General features: G+C 51.4%; 3 non-coding genes across 3 annotated transcripts; all 3 read right to left on the reverse strand.

The window, feature by feature from the left end:
* Positions 1 to 1,274: 1,274 nt before the first annotated feature.
* LOC145978475 (large subunit ribosomal RNA) lies at positions 1,275 to 5,282 on the reverse strand. Its single transcript, XR_014440709.1, has one exon. It is a non-coding gene; the product is annotated as a large subunit ribosomal RNA (ribosomal RNA).
* An 897-nt stretch (positions 5,283 to 6,179) lies between these two features.
* LOC145978483 (5.8S ribosomal RNA) lies at positions 6,180 to 6,331 on the reverse strand. The gene has a single exon (XR_014440712.1). It is a non-coding gene; the product is annotated as a 5.8S ribosomal RNA (ribosomal RNA).
* A 367-nt stretch (positions 6,332 to 6,698) lies between these two features.
* LOC145978466 (small subunit ribosomal RNA) lies at positions 6,699 to 8,520 on the reverse strand. The gene has a single exon (XR_014440700.1). It is a non-coding gene; the product is annotated as a small subunit ribosomal RNA (ribosomal RNA).
* Positions 8,521 to 19,880: the final 11,360 nt, after the last annotated feature.

Consider the following 19,880-nt stretch of genomic DNA (forward strand, 5'->3'; position numbering starts at 1 on the left):
CGATCTTTCTTGCGAGAGTGCGGATTCTCTCAATTTCAGCAAGTGCTCAAACCTTGCTTGCAGTGGCTCACCTTGGTCGGCCAACTGCATTCGTTTAAGATGCTTGGCAGGCATCGGTCTTTCTTGCGAGAGTGCGGATTCTCTCAATTTCAGCAAGTGCTCAAATCTGGTTCCAACGACGATAGGGATGACAGAACCAAACCTCTTCGCGAGTGGCCTTTCGCAAAGAAGGCGAGGATTTTTCGGCCACCTACAGCATCCATCGTACCACCTACCAAGGGCCCCTCTGCGGCACGGAATAGTGAGGAACGCTTACTTCCACCGTCACCCTACCAAAGTTGGACCCTCATTTGGCACATACTTGAATTTGGCCAACTCAAGCTCCTATTATATAGGTCCCGTCCTCGAAGGCCGACTAGAGTGTTATGCATTTGGGCGGCTGGGTTATAGGTACAACGCAATCTGTTACCCACAAACCCCAAGTCCGGCTATACGCCACATGCCGGAAGCCCCATCGGCCGCATGCAGGCCGATGGCTTGGGGATCGCCCTTATTATATAAGGGTGACCCCCGTGGGAAGACCCAGAAGGCCTTCCTAAGTGTCCACCGCCGTGTAGAGTCACATCCGAGTAATGGACAGCACCAAGCCGACCAACCGAAGCGCCTCCGAATGCTCGCCGATCTCCAACCAAACGTTGGGACCGCCGAGCCGGAGAAGGGAGAGCTCTCTTCGCTCCCCCGCGCCGGTGATGTGCTCCTGGCAGGAACCGGGCAGTATGTCGCCTCCTCAAGTTTCTATTATATAGATACCGTCATAGAAAGGCTCAACATCAGGTTCCAAGGTGGCAGACTCACGCATTGCATTCATTCATGAATGCACATTTCCAAGTGCCTGTCACTTACATTGTGGTATTTCACCGGCGGGCACCCGAAGGAGCCCTCACTTATGCTACACCTCGTCACGTCTCCCGACAGCGGCAGGCTAGAGTCAAGCTCAACAGGGCCTTCTTTCCCCGCTGCTGACATTCTCCAAGCGTTTCCGCACTCCCAGGTTAACCTGGGTTGTCAGTCTTTTGGTCGGCTGGGTGATAAACCCCAAGTCCAGCTATCCGCCACATGCTGGAAGCCCCGGTGCGCAGCACCAGTTAAGGTGCCGGCTGCCGGTTTGGGTGTCCTCCCCCGGTCGAAACTGGGGTCTGGACTCCCGGCGGAGGTCCCCGGAGGGACCTCCTGAAAGTTGGAGTCTGCTTTTCAGGTGCCGTGCAGCCGACAGCACGAACCTGCAAGCGAGGGCTGCCTTTCAACGGGTCGCCACCGTACGGAGGCTTCACCGCTCACGACGCCCCGCCAGATACTCAAGTCGTCTACGAGTGGTTCAGGGTCCCAACTTCCGAGTGCTTGATTACCCCTTGAATCCCCATCTAGAATCCCAAAGACCTCGGTCAGTGGGGCAAGTGGGCGGAGTCTCGATGGCACTACTCGCGGGGAGCCTCACCCCCCGGGTTGGGGGGTGATGAGCGGCTCCCCGCCTTACCGGTCCCCCGCGAGGGGGTCCAGCGTTGGTGGTTCTGCCTTTCAGAGTGCAGGGACCCACGGTCACGCAGCTCCGGGCACGGCTTCGGCCTTAGAGGCGTTCAGGCTTCAGCCGTCGGACGTAGCTTCGCACCAAGGTTCGATCGAACCAGCGCGGTACCATTGGTCCGAACCTGGGGTTCCTCTCGTACTAACCAGGATTACCTTGGCCGCGTTCTAAACGCCAGGAGGATAAAACTAACCTGTTTCACAACGGTCTAAACCCAGCTCACGTTCCTTGTTGGTTGGTGAACAATCATACGCTCGGGGAGCGCTGCGTCCCCACGGTAAGAAGAGCCGACATCGAAGGATCAAAAAGCCGCGTCGCTATGAACGCTTGGCGGCCACGAGCCAGTTATCCCTGTGGTAACTTTTCTGTCACCTCCCGCCGAAGATCCTTCGGACGGGGAGGATCGATAGGCCCCGGTTTCCCGGGTCCCACCCGTACTGAGGGTGCGGATCAAGGCGGCTTTTGCCCTTTCGCTCTACCCGAGGTTTCTGGCCTCGGTGAGCCGCCCTTAGGACACCTGCGTTATCCTTTGACAGATGTTCCGCCCCAGACGAACTCCCCACCTGCCGTTGTCCCCGGATCGGGTCGGCCCCCTGTCCGGCACGGACCGGGAATCCGGTCCGGCCGGCCAGTAGCAGGGGCCTTGGTTCATGAACGGCGTGCGACGAGCGAGGAGAACCCCGACGCCCGCGTCCCGCCCAACCGGGTGAGTCGGGAAACCGTGAGAGTAGTGGTATTTCACCGGCGGGCACCCGAAGGAGCCCTCCCACTTATGCTACACCTCGTCACGTCTCCCGACAGCGGCAGACTAGAGTCAAGCTCAACAGGGTCTTCTTTCCCCGCTGACATTCTCCAAGCCCGTTCCCTTGGCTGTGGTTTCGCTAGACAGTAGGTAGGGACAGAGGGAATCTCGTTAATCCATTCATGCGCGTCACTAATTAGATGACGAGGCATTTGGCTACCTTAAGAGAGTCATAGTTACTCCCGCCGTTTACCCGCGCTTCCCTGAATTTCTTCAGCGCGACATTCAGAGCACTGGGCAGAAATCACATCCCGTCAACACCCTCTCGGGCTGTCGGGATGCTTTGTTTTAATTAAACAGTCGGATTCCCCTGGTCCGTGCCGGTTCTGAGTCGACCGTTCGTCGGCGGCCGACTCGAGGGGAGGCACTTTCCCCCCAAAACCCAGAAAAGGGCAAGGGGTTAGGTGCGTTCCCCTCAGAGAGCCCAGGGACGCTCGCGGAAGTCCGACGCGCGGTCCAAGCTTGGAACAACCCCGGAAGGATGTCCCTCGCCAAGACCCACGCCGGACCGAACCCGCGGTGGCCCCCCGGGCCCCGACCGGCCCCGGTCCCCAGAGCCAATCCTTGTTCCGAAGGTACGGATCCAGATTGCCGACTTCCCTTACCCACATTAGTCTATCGTCAAGAGGCTCTTTACCTCGGAGGCCAGATGCGGATTCGGGTACGGCCAGGCCTCGGGACTCTGCTGCGCTGTTCCCACCAAGATTTTCAAGGTCCGACGGGCACCCGGGGAAACCGCACCCAACTACGGTTCTCTTAGCTTTCCCCAGTGTCCCCTTCTCCTTCTGGGAAGATTCCGGGGAGCGTAGGGGATCGCTCTGACAGAACAGACAACTCTGCCCCCGGAACCCGACAGATTCTCCTGGTGCCACCAGTTACCTGGACTTACGGACTTCGAGGGAACCCGCGACGCACTCCCGGTCCCGAGACGCGGCGGAGGGCTGGATACCCCACTTCCCTTTCGACCGCGGCCGAGACGCCAGCGCCTCGCGCTAACCACTACACCTCTCCCGGTGGCAGCGCGAAACTGACCCGACGCATCGGTGGGAGTTTTCCGCGGTCTAAGGACCGGCTCACCCGCCTGCAACTGCTGTTGAGGCGGAACCCTTCTCCACGTCTGACCTCAGCGAGGTCTCATCAGATTATTTGCTACTACCACCAAGATCTGCAACGACGGCGGCTCCAGGCAGGCTCGCGCCCAGACCCTTCCACGCTCACCGCCGCGCCCTCCTACTCACCGCCGCATCATTCTTGCATTGATGCCAATGCATTAGCATTGCGGCGGCGGCCGGGTATAGGCACGACGCTCGATTGCCATCCATTTTCAGGGCCGGTTGCTTCGGCAGGTGAGTCGTTACACACTCCTTAGCGGATGCCGACTTCCATGGCCACCGCCCTGCTGTCTTGAGCAACCGACGCCTTTCATGGTTTGAGCAGCGTCGATTCAGGCGCCTTAACCCGGCGTTTGGTTCATCCCACAGCGCCAGTCCTGCTTACCAGGAGCGGCCCACTGAGCACTCGGGTCCAAGAACGCCCCGCTTCGCCCTAGGGGCAAGCGGGACCTCCATCCCGTTCAGAGTTTGAGAGTGGGTCGAGGCCGTTTCGGCCCCGAGGCCCCCGGTCATTCGCTTTACCGGGATGGACCCCCCTTGCGAGCGCCAGCTGTCCTGAGGGACACTTCGGAGGGAACCAGCTACTAGACGGTTCGATTGGCCTTTCGCCACTATGCTTAGCTCAGACGGTCGATTTGCACGTCAGAGGCGGTTCGGACTTCCACCAGGGTTTCCCCTGGATTCGTCCTGGCCGAGCATAGTTCACCATCTTTCGGGTCCCAGCGAGTGGGCTCTTAGGTACGATCCCCGCACCCGGAGGTGGGGGATCGCCCCGGGACTGTGCGAGGGCCCTTCGTTGAGCGACTCCGGGTCACCTCGATCGTCCCAGTCGCTTTGACTGCGCCTTCGGGTTTAGTGATTCCCTTAGACTCGCCCACGCGCTAGACTACTTGGTCCGTGTTTCAAGACGGGTCGGATGGGCCACTCGTTGAACACCGCACGGGCCCAGGGCTCACAGTACGCCCCCCGCGAACCCCCGGACGCGCCCTGGGACGGTCGGGGAACGGGGGAACACTGCCAGGCACGCCGCATTGCTGCGACCTCTACGCCTTCCGCCTAAAAACGGCGGCGGATCCCCAGGCCTGCCCTTGAGCCGTCGGGTTCCGTCCGGGTCACCGGGGGTTCTCCGGACGAGCCGGAGAGCTCCACCCCAGGCCCTTCGGACGGATCCCAACGAGCCGCGGTGCCCTACCGGGCGCGGAATGAAGGGGGACCGTCCCGGACGCACCCTCGCAGACGGGAAGTCCCTAAGACAGGGGACGACCCCGCTCGGGGGCCGGAGACTTGGTCCTTAACCCTTGAATCACCTTCCCCCATCGAACTCTCGAGCTCCATCCGTTTGACCCCCAGGCGGTTTCACGTACTCTTGAACTCTCTCTTCAAAGTTCTTTTCAACTTTCCCTCGCGGTACTTGTTCGCTATCGGTCTCGTGGTCATATTTAGCCTTAGGAGGAATCTACCTCCCACTTAGGGATGCATTCCAGAGCATCCCGAATCCTTGGGAAAGCGCCCAGCCCGACTCGGCAAGGCGGAGGTTCGCACGGGCCTAGCACCCTCTGTGGGATGTTGGTCCTTTCAAGTTACACTTAGAACCCCCCGCCGAGCGGGATTTACGGACGCTCCCTTCCACCAAATCGCCCGCCGGCTCGGATAACCGTGCCGGAGGCTTGGGTGGCGGGCTTCTCCCTTTTCGCTCGCGGCTACCGAGGGAATCATTGTTATTTTCTTTTCCTCCGCATATTGATATGCTTAAATCGTGCGGGTGGTCGACCCTGAGTCGAGGTCGGGTGCAAACGGAGATTGCGGTTTCCTATGAGGTCCGAGGGAACTTCCTCGTCGCCCAACGCAGGTCCTCCGGTCTGGACGGTAAGGTGGCTCTCCAGCTTCGGCAGAGCTTTCCTTCCACGGGAACGAACAGACCGGCTCTTCCATTAATTTTGGAAACTTACCCTGCGTTCAACGAGAGGCACCCGCCCGGACGAAACTGAGTCGTCCGGCCGGCTCTCCCACTCCACGTATTTACAAACTTTGGAAATTTAACCTTCCGAGCATCCGAGTGGTCCAGCCACAATGTCCGAAGAAGCCTACATCCCTATCACCGGCGAGCAACTATAGTCGGGCCGGCAAATGTGCCGGCCGGACATGCATAGCATGTCTGCCGCCACCTTTTTCATTCTCCACGTGCTTTCTTTACGGTGCTCTACAGCTAGGTTCAACCTAACTGCAAAAGACAACCATCTCTGCTTGCACTTCTGCAAGTGCCGGTCAATTATAGTCTGGCCGGCATGTCTGCCGGCAACTTTTTCATTCTCCACGTGCTTTCTTTAACTTGCTCTACAGCTAGGTTCAACCTAACTGCAAAAGACAACCATCTCCGCAAGTTGCTCGCCCCTGAATGCTCGGAAAGCTGCTTCCGGGATACGGATCCGGACTGCTCCGGGATCACCTCGCTCCTTCGAGGCCCCTTCCACGCACGCGCGGACCCGTAGACCGGTCTTTCCACTTCTTGTACTAGAATGGAGTCCTCCGAGAAGACGACCTCGCGGCCGACTCCTAATGATCCTGTTTCGGATTCGACCTCGCGACCGCTCTTACCTCGCTGAGAGAGGCGGCCGCGAGACTTTCGTGGCGTGCTGTTACACGCGCTGTGCTCGCAAGAGCACATGTGTCATTTAGAAACTTCCGACACTCAACCAGGACCGACCCAGGTAAAGACCCGGGCCGCAATGTGCATTCGAAACCGTCGATGCTCTCTGTTTTGCAGATCGCAAATTGACTCGCAGCTAGCTGCGTTCTTCATCGACCCACGAGCCAAGTGATCCCCCGCCTGGGGTTGTTTGTGGTTTGCTGAAGTGCGACAGGTCGCACTTCGGCGGAATGATGTGTCTGTTCGTCGGGAAGCGCCCTCGCGAGCCTCCCCGGATGATACCTACCCCCCCGTCTCCAAGGCCTCGAGACGGGGTTCGGGTGCATGTTTTAGCGGGGCGATACCTTTAAAGGTCGAGACTCACCTACCCCTATTAAGGTGCTTCGTGCTCTACAGCAAGGCTCACCGTGGTCGGCCAAGCTGCACAAGACACAGTGATCTGGACTCGATATATACATATCCGCAGGCTCCAGGGCCCCCTTGGGTCCCTTCCACGCTCGTGCGGATCTGCGTACTACCATAAGTTTTGGAGGAAGAAGCGGATATACCGTACGGTAATGATCCTTGGGCAGGTTCTCCTACCCAAACCTTGTTACGACTTTTGCTTCCTCTAAGTGACCAGGTTCGACCGTCTTCCCGACGGTTCCTGCTTAAGGTGGCAGGACGCCGGTCCAAAGGCCTCACCGTATCACTCGATCGGATGCATCGACGGGCGGTGTGCACAAAGGGCAGGGACTCGATCAACGCGAGCTGATGACTCGCGCTTACTGGGCATTCCTCGTTAGCGGGGAACAATTTCAATCCCCGGTCCCTATCACGAAGGAGGTTCAGCGGTTACCCGTACCTCTCGGCAGGGGAAGACGCGTTGTCTCCTTCAGTGTGACGCGCGTGCGGCCCAGAGCATCTAAGGGCATCACTGACCTGATATAGCTCCCACTCTTGCTGCTTGCGACAACCGGTCCCTCTAAGAAGAGGTTTTGATGCGCCGGGGGTACACGTACCCCGACGCCTAGTTAATAGGCAGGAATCTCGCTCGTTATCGCAATCAAGCAGACAAATCGCTCCACGAACTAAAATCGGCCATGCACCACCATCCACCGAATCAAGAGAGAGCTCTCAATCTGTCAATCCTTACGATGTCCGGGCCTGGTAAGTTTTGCCGTGTTGAGTCAAGTTGAGCCGCACGTCCCACGCCTTGTGGTGCCCTTCCGTCAATTCCTTTAAGTTTCAGCTTTGCAACCATACTCCCCCCGGAACCCGAAATCTCAAGGTTTCCCGGGGGCTGCGCGCACGGTGTTCTTGAACCTTGCGCATCGCTGGATGGCATCGTTTATGGTTAGAACTAGGGCGGTATCTAATCGCCTTCGAACCTCTAACTTTCGTTCTTGATTAATGAAGACATTCTTGGCAAATGCTTTCGCTGTAGGTAGTCTTGCGAGGATCCAAGAATTTCACCTCTCCCCTCGCAATACTAATGCCCCCGTCAATCCCTTTTAATCATTACCTCTGGTTCGAAAACCAACAGAGAGAACCGAGGTCCTGTTCCATTATTCCATGCAAGGAGAATCGAGGCAAATAGCCTGCTTTGAGCACTTTAATTTGTTCAAGGTAAACGTCCCGGAATACCACGATCCACTCGGTGAAGAGCAGACCGAGGAAACCGAGAAGATGTCCGGTACGGCCAATTCAACGCCTGACGGCGAACCGACCGCCCGAGACCCAGATCCAACTACGAGCTTTTTAACCGCAGCAACTTCAGTATACGCTATCGGAGCTGGACTTACCGCGTCTGCTGGCACCAGACTTGCACTCCGATAGGTTCACCCAAATGTTTAAGGTGGATACATTCCGATTACGGGGCCTCGGATGAGTCCCGCATCGGTATTTTTCGTCACTACCTCCCCGTGCCGGGAGTGGGTAATTTGCGTGCCTGCTGCCTTCCATAGATGTGGTAGCCGTTTCTCAGGCTCCCTCTCCGGAATCGAACCCTGATTCCCCGTTACCCGTAATCACCATGGTGGGCCAATAACCCACCATCCAGTGTGATGAGGCAGACATTTGATAGATGCGTCGCCGGTGCTTGACCGTGCGATCTGCCTAGAGGTTACTTAGAGTCACCAAATGAGTCGGCCCGCAGAAGCGGACCGTTTGGTCTTTAAAGGTAACGGCACTCCGTCCGGTTGCCCGGCCGGAGACACCGTGAGCATGTATTAGCTCTGGAATTGCCACAGGTATCCAAGTAGGATGCGTACGATCTAAGGAACCATATCTGATGTAATGAGCCATTCGCGGTTTCACTTTGGTCAAGTCTGTACTGAGACATGCATGGCTTAGGCTTTGAGACGAGCATATGACTACTGGCAGGATCAACCAGGGTACGGTGCATACTGTGCGTATGCAGCACTCGCGCGAGGCAGAGTGCCATGTTTTAAGCAAGGAAAGCGGCTCGCCACTAACTTAGGCAACGCAACACTGACGCTTCAAGAACGACAGGTTACACCGCTTTCCAGAAAACATAATTATACTACTCCCACTACTTCGGTTAGAGGTCTACGTAGTTCCACTTTCTTTAAAGCTGGAAACTTCGAGACGTTCGTTTGCGCGCGGGAACGGAGAACCGACTTCTTCGATTGGCACCGTGCCCGCGTCTGGGTTCTGTTCCTGGCCTGGGAGGCTGGGAGCTTCCAGCGAACAGCCGTGCCTGTACGGCTACAGGCAGCCACTCAAGACGGCGCTCCGGAGAACGCACGCTTCGACGGCAACCCGTACCAAGTTCTCAGGAACCTTCGGGTTTAGGTTGTCTCGCCACGGAGGCTGGCACATCCGCTGCTTTCCTTCGGTGCAGGCTTCGACTTAGAGTCGTTCGGTCGAGCCGGAGTTCCCGAAGTAGGCAGAGCGGACGGGTCAACTTCAGAAACGATGCAACGCAAACCGGAGAAGGCATCGCCGTCACCGGGAGAGAAAAGAGAGAGCTAGCTTGCTTTCCCTTGGTGCAGGTTTCATCCTAGAGTCGTTCGGATGAACCGGAGTTCCCAAGGGAGGCAAGCGAACACCGGTCGGGTACCTTGTGTCACTTCCCGCTAACCGAAATGTGAAAAAGTAGCTCACTATCCCACCCACCCTCTACCTAGAGTCGTTTGGAAGAGAGGAGGTGGGCGAGTTACCGTCAAAACGTCGGCGTTCCTTGCTTTCCCACGGTGCAGGCTTCAACCTAGTTTCTTTTAGGATGAGCCGGAGTTCCCGAGGTAGGCAATCGCCGGCGATTGACGTCTCGTCACTTCTCGGCAGCGAGGGCTGACAAAATGAATTGCTTTAACTCGGTGCAGGCTTCATCCTACATTCGTTCGGATGAGCCGGAGTTCCCGAGGTGGGCAAGTGCTCCCGCAGGACCGGTTCTCTGAACTCTCTCGGCTTCCGACGGTTGACGTTTTACCTTGCTTTCCCTCAGAGTGCTCAGCCTAGAGACGTTCGGAAGAACAGAGGTAGGCAAGTTATCCGCTTGAGAGGCACCTTAATTTGACATGCCATGCTTAACCTCGGTGCAGGCTTCATCCTAGAGTCGTTCGGATGAGCCGGAGTTCCCGAGGTAAGCTAAGCTTCCCCACTAGGGTGGGTAAGTCAATTCAAGGTGTCTGATGCTCAACCTACATGCGTTCGGAAGAGCACAAACGGTTACGTCACGTGTCGGAGGCGAACCACCGTGTACGAGGGCTGACAAGTTAGTAGCAACAAACTTGGTTCAGGTTCAACCAGTCTTCCAAGGAAGGCTACCTTCCCGCTTGCGCGGCTCTGTCACTTACTCGTACACGGTGCAGAAACAAAGATGGACGCCGTGAATTTTCCGAAAACTATGAATACAGCAATGCTTTTCGGAAAACAATTCGAACCCCAACTTCCCACGTGAGTGGGGTTGCCTTTGAACGCATAGCTAACGTTCGCTTCGGGTCTCATCCGAAAGAATGATCCCTACTCCATCCACGAAATTGCAACCGGCGGTTGACCGACAGTGAAGGCATTGATACCGATTGGTATACCTACCTCCCCGGTTGCTTGCGTGGCGGGTGAACAGTTGGGTTCGAATTAGACTAGAGCCTTAAGCTCGATGCCTGAACAGAGGTCCATGCACATTTGAGGTGGTTGCTTCACCTCATCGTGACTCGCAAGTGGGACAAGCTTGCTATATTGCCCTGTGCTCGCCACGTAATGCACAGGGCATCGCTCAAGAGCATGCTTAGCAAGCACTAGAGCCACCATTCCCACCATATATCAATATGAATTGATTTAATCTTTTCTAACCACGCAAACTTGCACCTCTATCGTTACGTTTCGCAACAGATGCAAGCTCAACTAAAGTCAAAGAGTAATAGCTTGGGAAAACTTTCCCTTTGCGACTAGAGTCTTATGCTCATTGGTTGACGGTCTATGTACCGATATACGGTAAGAGTCTGGGAAACACACAACTCCTTAACTTTGCCCAGACAGATAAATCTATCTGAAACTCCAAGCGTGGTTCATGCCAAGCTCCTTCGCCCTCGGAGGTGGTAGTTCCAGCTCATCGTGACTCGCAGCCTGTGCAAAGGTGCTGTATCGCCCTGTGCTCGCCACGTAATGCACAGGGCATCGCTCAAGAGCATGCTTAGCAAGCACTAGAGCCACCATTCCCACCATATATCAATATGAATTGATTTACTCTTTTTTAGCCATGCAAACTTGCACCTCTATCGTTACGTTTCGCAACAGATGCAAGCTCAACTAAAGTCAAAGAGTAATAGCTTGGGAAAACTTTCCCTTTGCGACTAGAGTCTTATGCTCATTGGTTGACGGTCTATGTACCGATATACGGTAAGAGTCTGGGAAACACACAACTCCTTAACTTTGCCCAGACAGATAAATCTATCTGAAACTCCAAGCGTGGTTCAAGCCAAGCTCCTTCGCCCTCGGAGGTGGTAGTTCCAGCTCATCGTGACTCGCAGCCTGTGCAAAGGTGCTGTATCGCCCTGTGCTCGCCACGTAATGCACAGGGCATCGCTCAAGAGCATGCTTAGCAAGCACTAGAGCCACCATTCCCACCATATATCAATATGAATTGATTTACTCTTTTTTAGCCATGCAAACTTGCACCTCTATCGTTACGTTTCGCAACAGATGCAAGCTCAACTAAAGTCAAAGAGTAATAGCTTGGGAAAACTTTCCCTTTGCGACTAGAGTCTTATGCTCATTGGTTGACGGTCTATGTACCGATATACGGTAAGAGTCTGGGAAACACACAACTCCTTAACTTTGCCCAGACAGATAAATCTATCTGAAACTCCAAGCGTGGTTCAAGCCAAGCTCCTTCGCCCTCGGAGATGGTAGTTCCAGCTCATCGTGACTCGCAGCCTGTGCAAAGGTGCTGTATCGCCCTGTGCTCGCCACGTAATGCACAGGGCATCGCTCAAGAGCATGCTTAGCAAGCACTAGAGCCACCATTCCCACCATATATCAATATGAATTGATTTACTCTTTTTTAGCCATGCAAACTTGCACCTCTATCGTTACGTTTCGCAACAGATGCAAGCTCAACTAAAGTCAAAGAGTAATAGCTTGGGAAAACTTTCCCTTTGCGACTAGAGTCTTATGCTCATTGGTTGACGGTCTATGTACCGATATACGGTAAGAGTCTGGGAAACACACAACTCCTTAACTTTGCCCAGACAGATAAATCTATCTGAAACTCCAAGCGTGGTTCAAGCCAAGCTCCTTCGCCCTCGGAGATGGTAGTTCCAGCTCATCGTGACTCGCAGCCTGTGCAAAGGTGCTGTATCGCCCTGTGCTCGCCACGTAATGCACAGGGCATCGCTCAAGAGCATGCTTAGCAAGCACTAGAGCCACCATTCCCACCATATATCAATATGAATTGATTTACTCTTTGCTAACCATGCAAACTTGCACCTCTATCGTTACGTTTCGCAACAGATGCAAGCTCAACTAAAGTCAAAGAGTAGTAGCTTGGGAAAACTTTCTGCTTGCGACTAGAGTCTTATGCTCATTGGTTGACGGTCTATGTACCGATATACGGTAAGAGTCTGGGAAACACACAACTCCTTAACTTTTCCCAGACAGAGCAATCTATCACGAACTGCAAGCGTGGTTCCAGCCAAGTTCCATCGCCCTCGCAGGTGGTTGCTCCATCTCTCCGTGACTCGCAAGCGGATCCAACTTGCTCTTTCGCCCTGTGGTCGCCACATACTCACAGGGCACTTACTCCCCTAAGGTTCTATAACAATTGATTCGCTATGTGTAAACCATGGAGCTTTCCACCTCTCCTCCTCAATTCACGCAAGCTCCAAGCTTGTCTAAATCAAAGAGTAAAGCTTTGGGAAAACCTTATTTCTCTTTGCTTCTATGCGACTAGAGTCTCATGCTCAAAGGTTAACGCTCTACATACCGATATACGGTAACAGCCTGGGAAACATCTTTCTCACACACTTCTCCCAGACTCAATACACATGCGGTTCCTTCTGCAGGTATTGCCCTTTTGTGCAAGCACACTGGGAAAACTCTATCATTCTTCACTTTTCCCAGACAGGGCAATCTATCACGAAATGCAAGCGTGGTTCCAGCCAAGTTCCATCGTCCTCGCAGGTGGTTGCTCCATCTCTCCGTGACTCGCAAGCGGACACAACTTGCTCTTTCGCCCTGTGGTCGCCACATACTCACAGGGCACTTACTCCCCTAAGGTTCTTTAACAATTGATTCGCTATGTATAAACCATGGAGCTTTCCACCTCTCCTCCTCAATTCACGCAAGCTCCAAGATTGTCTAAAGTCAAAGAGTAAAGCTTTGGGAAAACCTTATTTCTCTTTCTGTTTTCCCAGCCTCACTTCTTTCTTGGGCACCCCTACGTCCATTGCCGTTATTATACCCAAACTGGGAAAGACTTGTGTCAAGTCACCCAGATACCTTAAACCCCCCAAGTATCTTTGGTGCCAATTCCGTGTTTCCACACATGTGATACGTTTTCCCAGCATCACTTCTTTCTCGGGCACCCCTACGCCCATTGCCGTTATTATACCCAACCTGGGAAAGACTTGTGTCAAGTCACCCAGATACCTTAAACCCCCCAAGTATCTTTGGTGCCAATTCCGTGTTACTTCACATGTGATACGTTTTCCCAGCATCACTTCTTTCTCGGGCACCCCTACGCCCATTGCCGTTATTATACCCAAACTGGGAAAGACTTGTGTCAAGTCACCCAGATACCTTAAACCCCCCAAGTATCTTTGGTGCCAATTCCGTGTTACTTCACATGTGATACGTTTTCCCAGCATCACTTCTTTCTCGGGCACCCCTACGCCCATTGCCGTTATTATACCCAAACTGGGAAAGACTTGAGTCAAGTCACCCAGATACCTCCCACCCCCCAAAGAGAAAACGGCTCTATTTCGATCACTCTTCACCCTCACCCAGATACCTGTCACCCCCAAGTATCTTTTGTGCCAATTCCGTGTTTCCACACATGTGATACGTTTTCCCAGCATCACTTCTTTCTCGGGCACCCCTACGCCCATTGCCGTTATTATACCCACCCTGGGAAAGACTTGAGTCAAGTCACCCAGATACCTCCCACCCACCAAAGAGAAAACGGCTCTATTTCGATCACTCTTCACCCTCACCCAGATACCTGTCACCCTCAAGTATCTTTTGTGCCAATTCCGTGTTTCCACACATGTGATACGTTTTCCCAGCATCACTTCTTTCTCGGGCACCCCTACGCCCATTGCCGTTATTATACCCAACCTGGGAAAGACTTGAGTCAAGTCACCCAGATACCTCCCACCCCCCAAAGAGAAAACGGCTCTATTTCGATCACTCTTCACCCTCACCCAGATACCTGTCACCCTCAAGTATCTTTTGTGCCAATTCCGTGTTTCCACACATGTGATACGTTTTCCCAGCTTCACTTCTTTCTCGGGCACCCCTACGCCCATTGCCGTTATTATACCCAAACTGGGAAAGACTTGAGTCAAGTCACCCAGATACCTCCCACCCCCCAAAGAGAAAACGGCTCTATTTCGGTCACTCTTCACCCTAAAATCATGAAAACTCATTTTTTTTCTTTTTTAAATGAATCGTATATGCATGTAGATAATGAAAAAAAAAATCCCGAACCTCAAAATAGCTGTTTTCTATATGTTTTTGGACTTAGAAAAATTTTTTCAAGAATTTTCAACTTCGAGCTAGGGAATCAAAATTCGGCACGAAGGTAGCTCAGGTCAAAGGAATAAAAGTTTCGAATGCGATTTTGAGATATCTCCAAAATCGCGGCCTCCATCTTGGAAAATGGCGGATTTCGTCCCCAGCGACCTGCACCTCCGCCCCTAAACACCCTTTCAAACTGGTTCCAGCAGACGCATCGCGCTAACGCCTAACTCAGGGTTGTAGGGGAAGGAGGCTGGAAGACAACGTGACGGTAAAGTAAGCAGTGGGTGTAGGGTTCGAGTCACGGGAAACGTTTGATTCTCCATTTGAAATTCATGAAAAATGCTAAATTTTAACGGTTTTTCAAGTTTGAACAGCAAATCCCGTTTTGGCGCGAAACTCACAATATCTGGTGGGAGGGAAGCTGCATCGTTCCCATACACGAAAACATGCAGGGCTATCCTAAATCAAAGTCGAAAGGGTGACTTTTCTAATGAAATCCGCGAGCCTGCGTCCTTCTCGCCCCCCAACCGCCATTTCTGGAAAAGGCCGTTAAAGTGTACTTGTGGTTAACCGAGGAAGACAAAACTTGGGATTCGGGTAATTTGGTACCTCTCCATGAGGTTCGAACCAACCAAAGTGTGAAAAAGTGAAAAAAAGAAAAAAAATGTCATTCTCGCCCCCCCCCCCCGATTTTTCGATTTCGAGCAATCGAGTTGAAATTTTACACAGACCTAGATCAAGTCAAGAGAACAAAAAAAGGTAAATGCCATTTTGAGATATTTCCAAAAACGCGGCCTCCATCTTGGAAAATGGCGGATTTCGTCCCCAGCGACCTGCACCTCCGCCCCTAAACACCCTTTCAAACTAGTTCCAGCAGACGCATCGCGCTAACGCCTAACTCAGGGTTGTAGGGGAAGGAGGCTGGAAGACAACGTGACGGTAAATTAAGCAGTGGTTGGAGTGTTCGAGTCACGGGAAACGTTTGATTCTCCATTTGAAATTCATGAAAAATGCTAAATTTTAACGGTTTTTCAAGTTTGAACAGGAAATCCCGTTTTGGCGCGAAACTCAAATAATTTCTTAGGATGGAAGCTACATCCTTCCCATACACGAAAACATGCAGGGCTAGCCTAAATCAAAGTCGAAAGGGTGACTTTTCTAATGAAATCCGCGAGCCTGCGTCCTTCTCGGCCCCCTAACCCGCCATTTCGGGAAAAGGCCGTTAAAGTGTACTTGTGGCTAACCGAGGAAGACAAAACTTGGGATTCTGGTAATTCGGTACCTCGACTTTCAGATTGTGAATTTTGATAAGGTTCGAACCACGCAAAGTATGAAAAATTGAAGAAAGGAAAAGACAATGTCCTTCTCGTCTCCTAAGAAGCGCTTCTGGCCCCCAAGCCATTTTTTTTTCATTTTCGAGCAAGTGAGTTCAAACTTTACACACAGGTAGATCAAATCAAGGGAACAAAAAAAGTTAAATGCGATTTCGAGATATCTCGAAAAACGCGGCCTCCATCTTGGAAAATGGCGGATTTTCTCCCGTGCGACCTGCACCTCCGCCCTTGAACACCCATTGAAACTGGTTCCAGCAGACGTATCGCGCTAACGCCTAACGCAGGGTGGTAGGGGAAGGAGGCTGGAAGACAACGTGACGGTAAAGTAAGCAGTGGGTGTTTGGTTCGAGTCACGGAAAAGGTTTTGATTCTCCGTTTGAAATGCATGAAAAATGCTAAATTTACCCGTTTTTCAAGTTTGAATACAAAATGGAGTTTTGGCGCTGAACTCACCATATATCGTAGGATGGAAGCTGCATCACTCCTCTACACGAAAACATGCAGGGCTTGCCTAAAGCAAAGTCGGAAGTGTGCTTTATCAAAGCAAATCCAAGGGGCCTTTTTTGGCGATTCCGATCCAACTTGGATTTCACCTGATGCGCGCGCATCGCTGGTGATATCTCTCTTCCGCACCGCGATATCATCACGCAAACGGCAACGCGAAGACAACTCGGGAGGGAAATCCAAGGAGGCTTCTTTGCGAATTTCGAACATTTCGAGGCGCCCTGGGCGCCACGTCCTAGCTAGCCCGTCCGAAATGTACAGATTCGATAGAGCAGTGTCTTGTGAATACGCAAGTAAGAGGAAATCTCCAAGGACCACAGGTTCGATTAATGAAACGGCTTCAAAAGTGAGGGTGCAGACGTACCCGTTCGGGCGTGAATAACGACCTCTTTCTTGTCAAAGAAACCTTATTTACGGTTAATCTAGAGAAACAAAAATTTAGATGCTGGCTGGGTAGGGTGTCTCCTTTCAGATAATATAATTTTCGACAGTGAATCCACGAGAAATTGGAAAACGTCGGGGCGCCCTGGGCGCCACGCCCTCGTTAGAAGGTCCGAATCGGTCGCCTTCCAGAGAGCAGAGCCTTGGAAAGACAAACTGACGGTTTCTTGAGCAGGATGTCGAGTGTTCGAGTCACGGGAAAGGGTTGATTCCCTACCTGAAATTCAAGAAAATGTTAAATTTACACGATATTTAAAATTTAATAAAATATAAAGTTTTGGAAGAAAAGTTTCAAATTTCTGTAGATTGCATGACTCGTCCTTCCACTACAAGAATATGTGCAAGGGAAGCTAACCGCGATGTGCAGAGTACGTTTTTTGAAGCAAAAATCACAAGTCTGCCGGATCGTGAGCTGTTTTTGCAGCAAAAGTTCGACTTTTAAACATTGAATAACATATTAAATATTTGCACGTAAGCGAAACTTTCTCGCATGTACCAAGCTGCGTCATTCGGCTACCGGAAACCATGGAGAGCGACACAAAAGCAAAGTCGGAAGTGTGCTTTATCAAAGCAAATCCAAGGGGCCTTTTTTGGCGATTCCGATCCAACTTGGATTTCACCTGATGCGCGCGCATCGCTGGTGATATCTCTCTTCCGCACCGCGATATCATCACGCAAACGGCAACGCGAAGACAACTCGGGAGGGAAATCCAAGGAGGCTTCTTTGCGAATTTCGAACATTTCGAGGCGCCCTGGGCGCCACGTCCTAGCTAGCCCGTCCGAAATGTACAGATTCGATAGAGCAGTGTCTTGTGAATACGGAAGTAAGAGGAAATCTCCAAGGACCACAGGTTCGATTAATAAAGCGGCTTCAAAGGTGAGGGTGCAGACGTACCCGTTCGGGCGTGAATAAAGACCTCTTTCTTGTCAAAAAAACCTTATTTACGGTTAACCTAGAGAAACAAAAATTTATATGCTGGCTGGGTAGGGTGTCTCCTTTCAGATAATATAATTTTCGACAGTGAATCCACGAGAAATTCGAAAACGTCGGGGCGCCCTGGGCGCCACGCTATCGTTAGAATGTCCGAATCGGTCGCCTTCCAGAGAGCAGAGCCTTGGAAAGACAAACTGACGGTTTCGTGACCAGGATGTCGAGTGTTCGAGTCACTGGAAAAGTTTGATTCTCCATTCGAAATTCAGTGTAAATGCTTAATTTTAACGGTTTCTTCAAGTTTGAATTGAAAAGTCAGTTTTGGCGGGAATGTTTCAAAATTCGATAGCATGCAAGATGCAACATTACACTACAACAATCAAAGCAAGGAAAGCTAATCGGAACGGTTAGAGTACGTTTTTGGAAGCAAAAATGCCGTGTGTGCTGGTTCTTTTGATGAAACAGCCACTTGTATCACTTCACTAAGTTGTTCGCTGAAAAACCACCCCTAGGAATTGAGGGTTGGGGGTTGGTTCAAAACACGGGGGAGGAATGGGGCTACACGATGGTATAGATCCCGTTTCTTATTGGGGCTTAGTTTCTTAGTTTCGGCAAGTTTAAAATAAATTTTCCTATCGCTACGGAAAAAGCTCGTTTGTCCATAAGAAAAGCATGGGGCGGATTTTTTCTCAAGGGTTTCCAAGATAGTGGTCGGAGAGGGGTGGGATAAATTTAGTTGTGTTCCTTGGTCCTTTCTGTATGGGATTAAAGTGTTTCAAGGGATAAGGATTCGTATTTCACTAAGTGATTTACTTGTTTTCTTTTGCTCGCGCACTATGCTGTTTTTTCCATAAGGTTAGCATAGGGGTGGTTTTCCCTTAATATCTCAAAAAGTACTCACCCCCGCGCGTCTGTCAAGATACCTGCACAGTCCTTGGTCTTTGGTCCACAAGATTCACAGGGTGTCCAAGGTATAACGCACCAGGGGGGCTCCAGGGGGGGGGTAAACTTCCCCGGGACGTGCACTTATTTTCCAATTATTCTCACACTTCACACGCTTTCAAATTTTCACACTTAATTCCAGCCATGCGATCTATCCAAGTTTTTTTCATTTTTTGAGACGAAGCGAAACGTTCACAAAGCTATGCGTAAATAGTGGCGGACCGCACTTGGGGAAAAAACCGTATTTTGGGGCTCGCGTCCCGGAGTACCGCGACGCGTGATACTGTGTTTACATAGTCAGTTTTGGCGTGAATCTTTCAAAATTCGATAACATGCAACATCACGTTGCAATAATTAAATCAAGGAAAGCTAATCGCAACGTTTAGGGTACGTTTTTGGAAGCAAAAATCCCGTGTGTGCTGCTCCTTTTGTCATTCTGTGCTTTCCACGCATAAAGCGGCCATTTTGTCAGTTGAAGTTGAAAAAGCGCTAACCACTGAGCCACGTCGACAGAGGTTTAGTGTTCGAGTCACTGGAAAAGTTTGATTCTCCCTTCGAAATTCAGTGTAAATGCTTTATTGTAACGGTTTTTCAAGTTTGAAATAAAAAGTTCACTTTTTTGCGTGAATGTTTCAAATTTCGATTCTTTCTCATTCTGTGCTTTGCACGCATAAAACAGCCATTTTGGCAGTTGAAATTGAAAAAGCGCTAACCACTGAACCACGTTGACAGAGGTTTAGTGTTCGAGTCACTGGAAAAGTTTGATTCTCCATTCGAAATTCAGTGTAAATGCTAGATTGTAACGGTTTTTTCAGGTTTGAAATAAAAAGTTCACTTTTTTGCGTGAATGTTTCAAATTTCGATTCTTTCTCATTCTGTGCTTTGCACGCATAAAACAGCCATTTTGGCAGTTGAAATTGAAAAAGCGCTAACCACTGAACCACGTTGACAGAGGTTTAGTGTTCGAGTCACTGGAAAAGTTTGATTCTCCATTCGAAATTCAGTGTAAATGCTAGATTGTAACGGTTTTTTCAGGTTTGAATACAAAATGGAGTTTTGGCGCCAAGCTCACAATATCTCGTAGGATGGAATCTGCATCACTCCTGTACACGAAAACATGCAGGGATAGCCTAAAGCAAAGTCGCAAGTGTCAATTTTCTAATTAAATCCGCGAGCCTGCGTCCTTCTCGTCACCTAAACGGCCATTTCGGGAAAATGCCTTTAAAGTGTACTTCGGGCTAACCGGGTAATACCAAACTTTGGATTATTGTAATTCGGTACCTTTCCTTTCAGATTGTAAAATTTGGTAACGATCGAACCAGGTAAAGTAGGAAAAATTTAAGAAAGAAAAAGACAACGACCTTCTCGTCTCCTAAGAAGCGCTTCTGGCCCCCCAAGCCA

The sequence above is a fragment of the Lepisma saccharinum genome, chromosome 24 (genome assembly GCF_977018435.1).
Source record: "Lepisma saccharinum chromosome 24, izLepSacc3.1, whole genome shotgun sequence".
Lineage (NCBI taxonomy): Eukaryota > Metazoa > Arthropoda > Insecta > Zygentoma > Lepismatidae > Lepisma > Lepisma saccharinum.